The following is a 6,089-nucleotide window of genomic DNA, read 5'->3' on the forward strand; positions in this document are numbered from 1 at the left end:
TGTTTTCACACTCCATCTGTTTGGTATATACTGTGTAGATTAGGAAAAAGTTCTGACCCCAGTGAGACAGAATGTTTAGTAATATTTCTCTCATATTCTTCAATTTCTCTGTGAGTCACTCTCTCCAGATGCCTAACAAGATTGTGAGCTTTGCAAAAATCTTCCAAAAATGGAATCTGCTTCTCAAAAAATGAATACAGTTTAATGAACACATTGCATTCATTACAAAAAGTACTACTTAAATACCAAAATATATATGTTACAACTACATAGAAGTACAAGGTATGTGGACTAGGCTTATGGCTTAATTCTGCGATAAAAGCATACACCCCTGAATGTGGATGTTTGCTTGTGTGTGTGTGAAAGACTGTTTAAAATACTGTTTCACAAAATTTTTATATGCCCCAAACTCTGTTTTCTTGAGATAAGTTAGACTAACTGATTTAATGATAAATTATTTATCTTAAATTCCATTCTATTAGTTGATTTAATTCCCCATTTAAGTTTTATTCATAATTTAACAATAAACAGTAATGAATTTGAAAGATAGATGTAGTATTTCATCCAACTCAAAATGACCCAAACCTAGTATACTAACATGTTTTTTATTATATTTTCCTTTCCTAAATGAACAGCACTGATTCTCCACATTATTACCTTATGAGTTAATCATGTGTCACCCTGGAATAGTTAGCATATTGTTATTTTTATTTTATTTTTTTTCTAATTTTATTTTATTTTTAAACTTTACATAATTGTATTAGTTTTGCCAAATATCAAAATGAATCCGCCACAGGTATACATGTGTTCCCCATCCCGAACCCTCCTCCCTCCTCCCTCCCCATACCATCCCTCTGGGCCGTCCCAGTGCACCAGCCCCAAGCATCCAGCATAAAAATATGGAACGCTTCACAAATTTGCGTGTCATCCTTGCGCATGGGCCATGCTAATCTTCTTTGTATCGTTCCAATTTTAGTATATGTGCTGCCGAAGTGAGTACAGCATATTGTTATTTTTAGTACTATTAATACTTTAACTCATATTTTATTTTTAAATGTTCTTAGTGAAAATTAAGATAAGACCAACTCATACAAAATTAAGCCCAACTCTGCTAGTAGTTGAGAATCTATTTAATATTTTGAGACTCCTGAAAATAATTTTAGGAGATGGTCACTAAACTTCCTTCTAATTTTAAATCCTTGACATTTATAAATCTCTTTGATTTATTTTTCGACCTGGCTGTAAATTTCTTGGTGGGAGGGACTGTGAATACAATGCCACCGTAAGTTTTCTGATTTCCTGTCAATAGTTTGGTCAGGTTTAGAGAAGCAAAGATGGACTTGATAAAGGACAGAAATGGTATGGACCTAACAGAAGCAGAAGATATTAAGAAGAGATGGCAAGAATACCCAGAAGAACTGTACAAAAAAGATCTTCATGACCAAGATAATCACGATGGAGTGATCACTCCCCTAGAGCCAGACATGCTGGAATGCCTTAGAAAGCATCACTACAAACAAAGCTAGTGGAGGTGATGGCATTCCAGTTGAGCTATTTTAAATCCTGAAAGATGATGCTGTGAAAGTGCTGCACTCCATAGGCCAGCAAATGTGGAAGACTCAGCAGTGGCCATAGGACTGGAAAAGGTCAGTTTTCATTCTAATCCCAAAGAAAGGCAATGCCAAAGAATGCTCAAACTACTGCACAATTGCACTCGTCTCACAAGCTAGCAAAGTAATGCTCAAAATTCTCCAAGCCAGGCTTCAGCAATATGTGAACTGTGAACTTCCAGATGTTCAAGCTGGTTTTAGAAAAGGCAGAGGAAACAGAGATCAAATTGCCAACGTCCACTGGATCATGGAAAAAGCAAGAGAGTTCCAGAAAAACATCTATTTCTGCTTTATTGGCTATGCCAAAGCCCTTGACTGTGTGGATCACAATAAACTGCGGAAACTTCCGAAAGAGATGGGAATACCAGACCACCTGACCTGCCTCTTAAGAAACCTATATGCAGGTCAGGAAGCAACAGTTAGAACTGGACATGGAACAACAGACTGGTTCCAAATAGGAAAAGGACTACATCAAGGCTGTATATTGTCACCCTGCTTGTTTAACTTATATGTAGAGTACATCATGAGAAATGCTGGGCTGGAAGAAGCACAAGCTGGAATCCAGATTGCAGGGAGAAATATCAATTACCTCAGATATGCAGATGACACCACCCTTATGGCAGAAAGTGAAGAGGAACTAAAAAGCCTCTTGATGAAAGTGCAAGAGGATAGTGAAAAAGTTGGCTGAAAGCTTAACATTCAGAAAACTAAGATCATGGCATCCGGTCCCATCACTTCATGGCAAATAGATGGGGAAACAGTGGAAACAGTGTCAGACTTTATTTTTGGGGGCTCCAAAATCACTGCAGATTGTGATTGCAGCCATGAAATTAAAAGACGCTTACTCCTTGGAAGAAAAGTTATGACCAACCTAGATAGCATATTCAAAAGCAGAGACATTACTTTGCCAACAAAGGTCCGTCTAGTCAAGGCTATGGTTTTTCCAGTGGTCATGTATGGATGTGAGAGTTGGACTGTGAAGAAAGCTGAGTGCCAAATAATTGATTATTTTGAACTGTGGTGTTGGAGAAGACTCTTGAGAGTCCCTGGGACTGCAAGGAGTTCCAACCAGTCCATTCTAAAGAACACTGGTCCTGGGTGTTCTTTGGAAGGAATGATGCTAAAGCAGAAACTCCAGTACTTTGGCCACCTCATGTAAAGAGTTGACTCATTGGAAAAGACTTTGATGCTGGGAGGGATTGGGGGCAGGAGTAGAAGGGGACGACAGAGGATGAGGTGGCTGGATGGCATCACCGACTCAATGGATTTGAGTTTGAGTGAACTCTGAGAGTTGGTGATGGACAGGGAGGCCTGGCGTGCTACAATCCATTGGGTCACAAAGAGTAGGAAACGACTGAGCTACTGAACTGAATTGAAGAGAAGAAAGTCAATGAGATTTTCCCCCATTCTACCTCATTTTAAATATCAAGGTTTCATGTAAATATAGAATTATGAATATTAGATGTTTAATCAAGTAGTTCATCCAAAAGCATTTCCTTCAGGTGATATAGAAATTCACTATGTTCCTGTGATAAATTGGTATCAGAATTATTACATATTACTATTTTTCTATTATACATTAGCACTTTTTCTGTAATATGCATTGGTATTTTTAGCATTCCATAAATATGTTTCATTGTACTGGCTTTTATATGACTTTCTGCTTTTACAAGGTTGGAAAATGAGCTCAGTTTATAACGTCTCAGTATTTATAAAAGCTCACCATTCTTAAACTTGTGTTTCTTAATGTGAATAATTTTTCAGGTCTAATCATTAGATTGGATTCCACAGGGCTTCCCTGATCGCTCAAATGGTAAAGAATCTGCCTGCAATACAGGTTACCTGGGTTTGATCCTTGGGCAAGAAAGATCCCCCGGAGAAGGAAATGGCAACCCACTCCAGTATTCTTGCCTGGAGAAATCCATGGACATGGGAGCCTGGCAGGCTACAGTCCATGGGGCTTCAAAAAGTCAGACATGACTGAATGAATAACACATAATCATATAGAAATATTAGTATAGAAAAGTGCATATATATAATATATATATGCCATTATATATAAAAGTGCCATATATATATATATATATATATATATATATATATATATATATAGACACACACACATACACACACACACACATACATACACATGTTCTTTAATGGAGAAAATTTTGAACTGAATTTAAGTCCTATGTTAACACCTAGGTATTATGTTAATATTTCACTGACAAGGTACTGAACTATTTCTCCTGTCATTTAAATGTTTCTTTTCTCTTTGCCAGCTCTTTCTGTTCACCTTGATCCCAGTCATGGGAATCTTGTAAGATCAAAGGCATCATCTTTTGCTCTTTTCCTGTTCTTCTATCTACAAGAAATGTTCTGTCACATTTTCAGACTGTGCATTTATAAAAAAATTCTTGCATGTGCTACTACTACTAATTAACCTTAAGTTATTTGATATTAATAATGAAAAGCTGATTTTCATTTCTGGCATTAGAAACTTAAATCAGGATCTTTGTCATCTCAAATTCATAATATCAGAAACATCCTTCTATCTCTCATGAAAGGATTTCTTCTTATATAATTTTTGTAAATGATGTAGATGTTATGCTAGTATTCCATATCAGATGCTGAAATTCATAGTTAATATGTCCTTTGCTTTCAATCCCCAATGAACTGCTGATTATCATTTATAATACATACAAAGTATGTTCATTTTCCAGTCTCACTTTCATTGTTCTCATATAGATCCTAATGAGATTAGGCCTGAATTGCTGGGAAAGCATATAATCTTTTTATACTTTACACTTTCCTTTCACTTAAACATATTTAATTCTCTGATGCCTGGTAAATAACTAGAGAGTATATTTTTAAATATCTCTTAAAATGTGATTTGGCAGTGAAAAATGTTCAAGGTTATCATGTATATAATAAATCCCTAATATTTAAAAATAATTAAAGGGTGGTCTAAGTTTGAGTATAGGAAATGTCCTGAGTTCATCTCCTCCGACGGACACATTGAATCTACACCTGCGTATAGAATAATGTCTCTTGAAAAATACTCGAGAGGTTGTTGAACAGCTATTGCATGTATAAGGACACATAGAAACAGGTAGAAAAGATGGAGACATGATATCCATGGAAACCCCACCCCAATGCAGTTACCTGTAGTAGGGAGATATATAGCTAAGGAGCTACAGTAAAGTTTACTTGCCCTGGGAGACAGAAAAAACAAATTCCCAAATAAACTCCTCAGCAGGTTAAAAACAATCTAGACTATACAAGAGGAAATACAGTAAAAAAAAAAACAACAACAAACCCAGAGCTTCTGCCAACTGGACAGGGAACTGTTGGAGCCCTCTATGGGATCAGTGGAGCCAGTCAAATAAAATGAGGAGACAGAGAAATACTTTTCAAACAAAAGAACAACAACAACAAAAAAAAAAAAACCAGGAAAAAGCCCTAATGAAAGGAAAATAATCTACATGATGAAGTGTTCAAATAAATGGTCATAAGGATGTTTACTAAATTCCAGAGAAAAATGGAGGGACTCAGTGAGAACTTCAACAAAGACTCAGAAAGTAAAAGAAAGAACCAGTCAAAACTGAAGAATAAAATAACTTAAAAATACATTAAAGGACATCAATAACAAGTTAGATGATAGAGAAGAATGCATCAGTAACCTGGTAGATTAGTGAAAATCTATCAGAATTGCAAGAAGAAGAAATCATTTTTAAAAATAAGGTGAGTGTAAGGGACTTCTGGGACAACATCAAACATAACAGCATATGAATTTTTGGAGTCCCAGAAGGTGAAGAGAGGGAGGGAGAGAAAGCAAATTCCATATGGTGTTTTTTACATATGGAATCTAAAAAAGAAACCAAAGAAAATAAAACTGAAACAAACTCAAATACAGAAAAAAAAATGTTGTTTGTCAGCTTGGAGGTGGATGGGGTTTTGGTCAAAATAGATGAACAGGATTAAGAGGTACATATTTCCAGTTATAGGATAAATAGATCTCAGCGATATAAGGTACACATAGGGAATAAGAGCAATAATATTGTAACAGCTTTGTAGAATGAAATGATAACTGATCATATTGTGATGACCAAGTTTTTCTTTTAATTTTTAATCTCACCATTTTTTAAAAATTAAGTGTAGTTGATTTATGATATTGTGTTAGTTTCAGGTGTACAGAATAATGATTCAGTATTTTTGCAGATTATGTTTCATTATTGGTTATTTCAAGATAATGGGTATAGTTCCCTGGCTTATAGAGTAAATCTTTGTTGCTTATGGATTTTATATATAGTAGTTTGCATCTAATAATAAATACAAATAACAGTTTTTTGCTCTCCCTCTCCCCTTTCTTAATCATAAGTTTGTTATCTGTGTCTGAATCTGTTTCTGCTTTGTGTATACATTTATTTGTGTCATTTTTAGGTTCCGCATGTAAGTGATATCATATAGTCTTTGTCT

General features: G+C 35.4%; 1 non-coding gene across 1 annotated transcript; it reads right to left on the minus strand.

The window, feature by feature from the left end:
• Window positions 1-893: 893 nt before the first annotated feature.
• On the minus strand, window positions 894-1,000 carry LOC133249041 (U6 spliceosomal RNA). The gene has a single exon (XR_009736848.1). It is a non-coding gene; the product is annotated as a U6 spliceosomal RNA (small nuclear RNA).
• Between the last annotated feature and the right edge of the window lie 5,089 nt (window positions 1,001-6,089).

This window comes from Bos javanicus, chromosome 5 (genome assembly GCF_032452875.1).
Source record: "Bos javanicus breed banteng chromosome 5, ARS-OSU_banteng_1.0, whole genome shotgun sequence".
Classification (NCBI taxonomy): domain Eukaryota; kingdom Metazoa; phylum Chordata; class Mammalia; order Artiodactyla; family Bovidae; genus Bos; species Bos javanicus.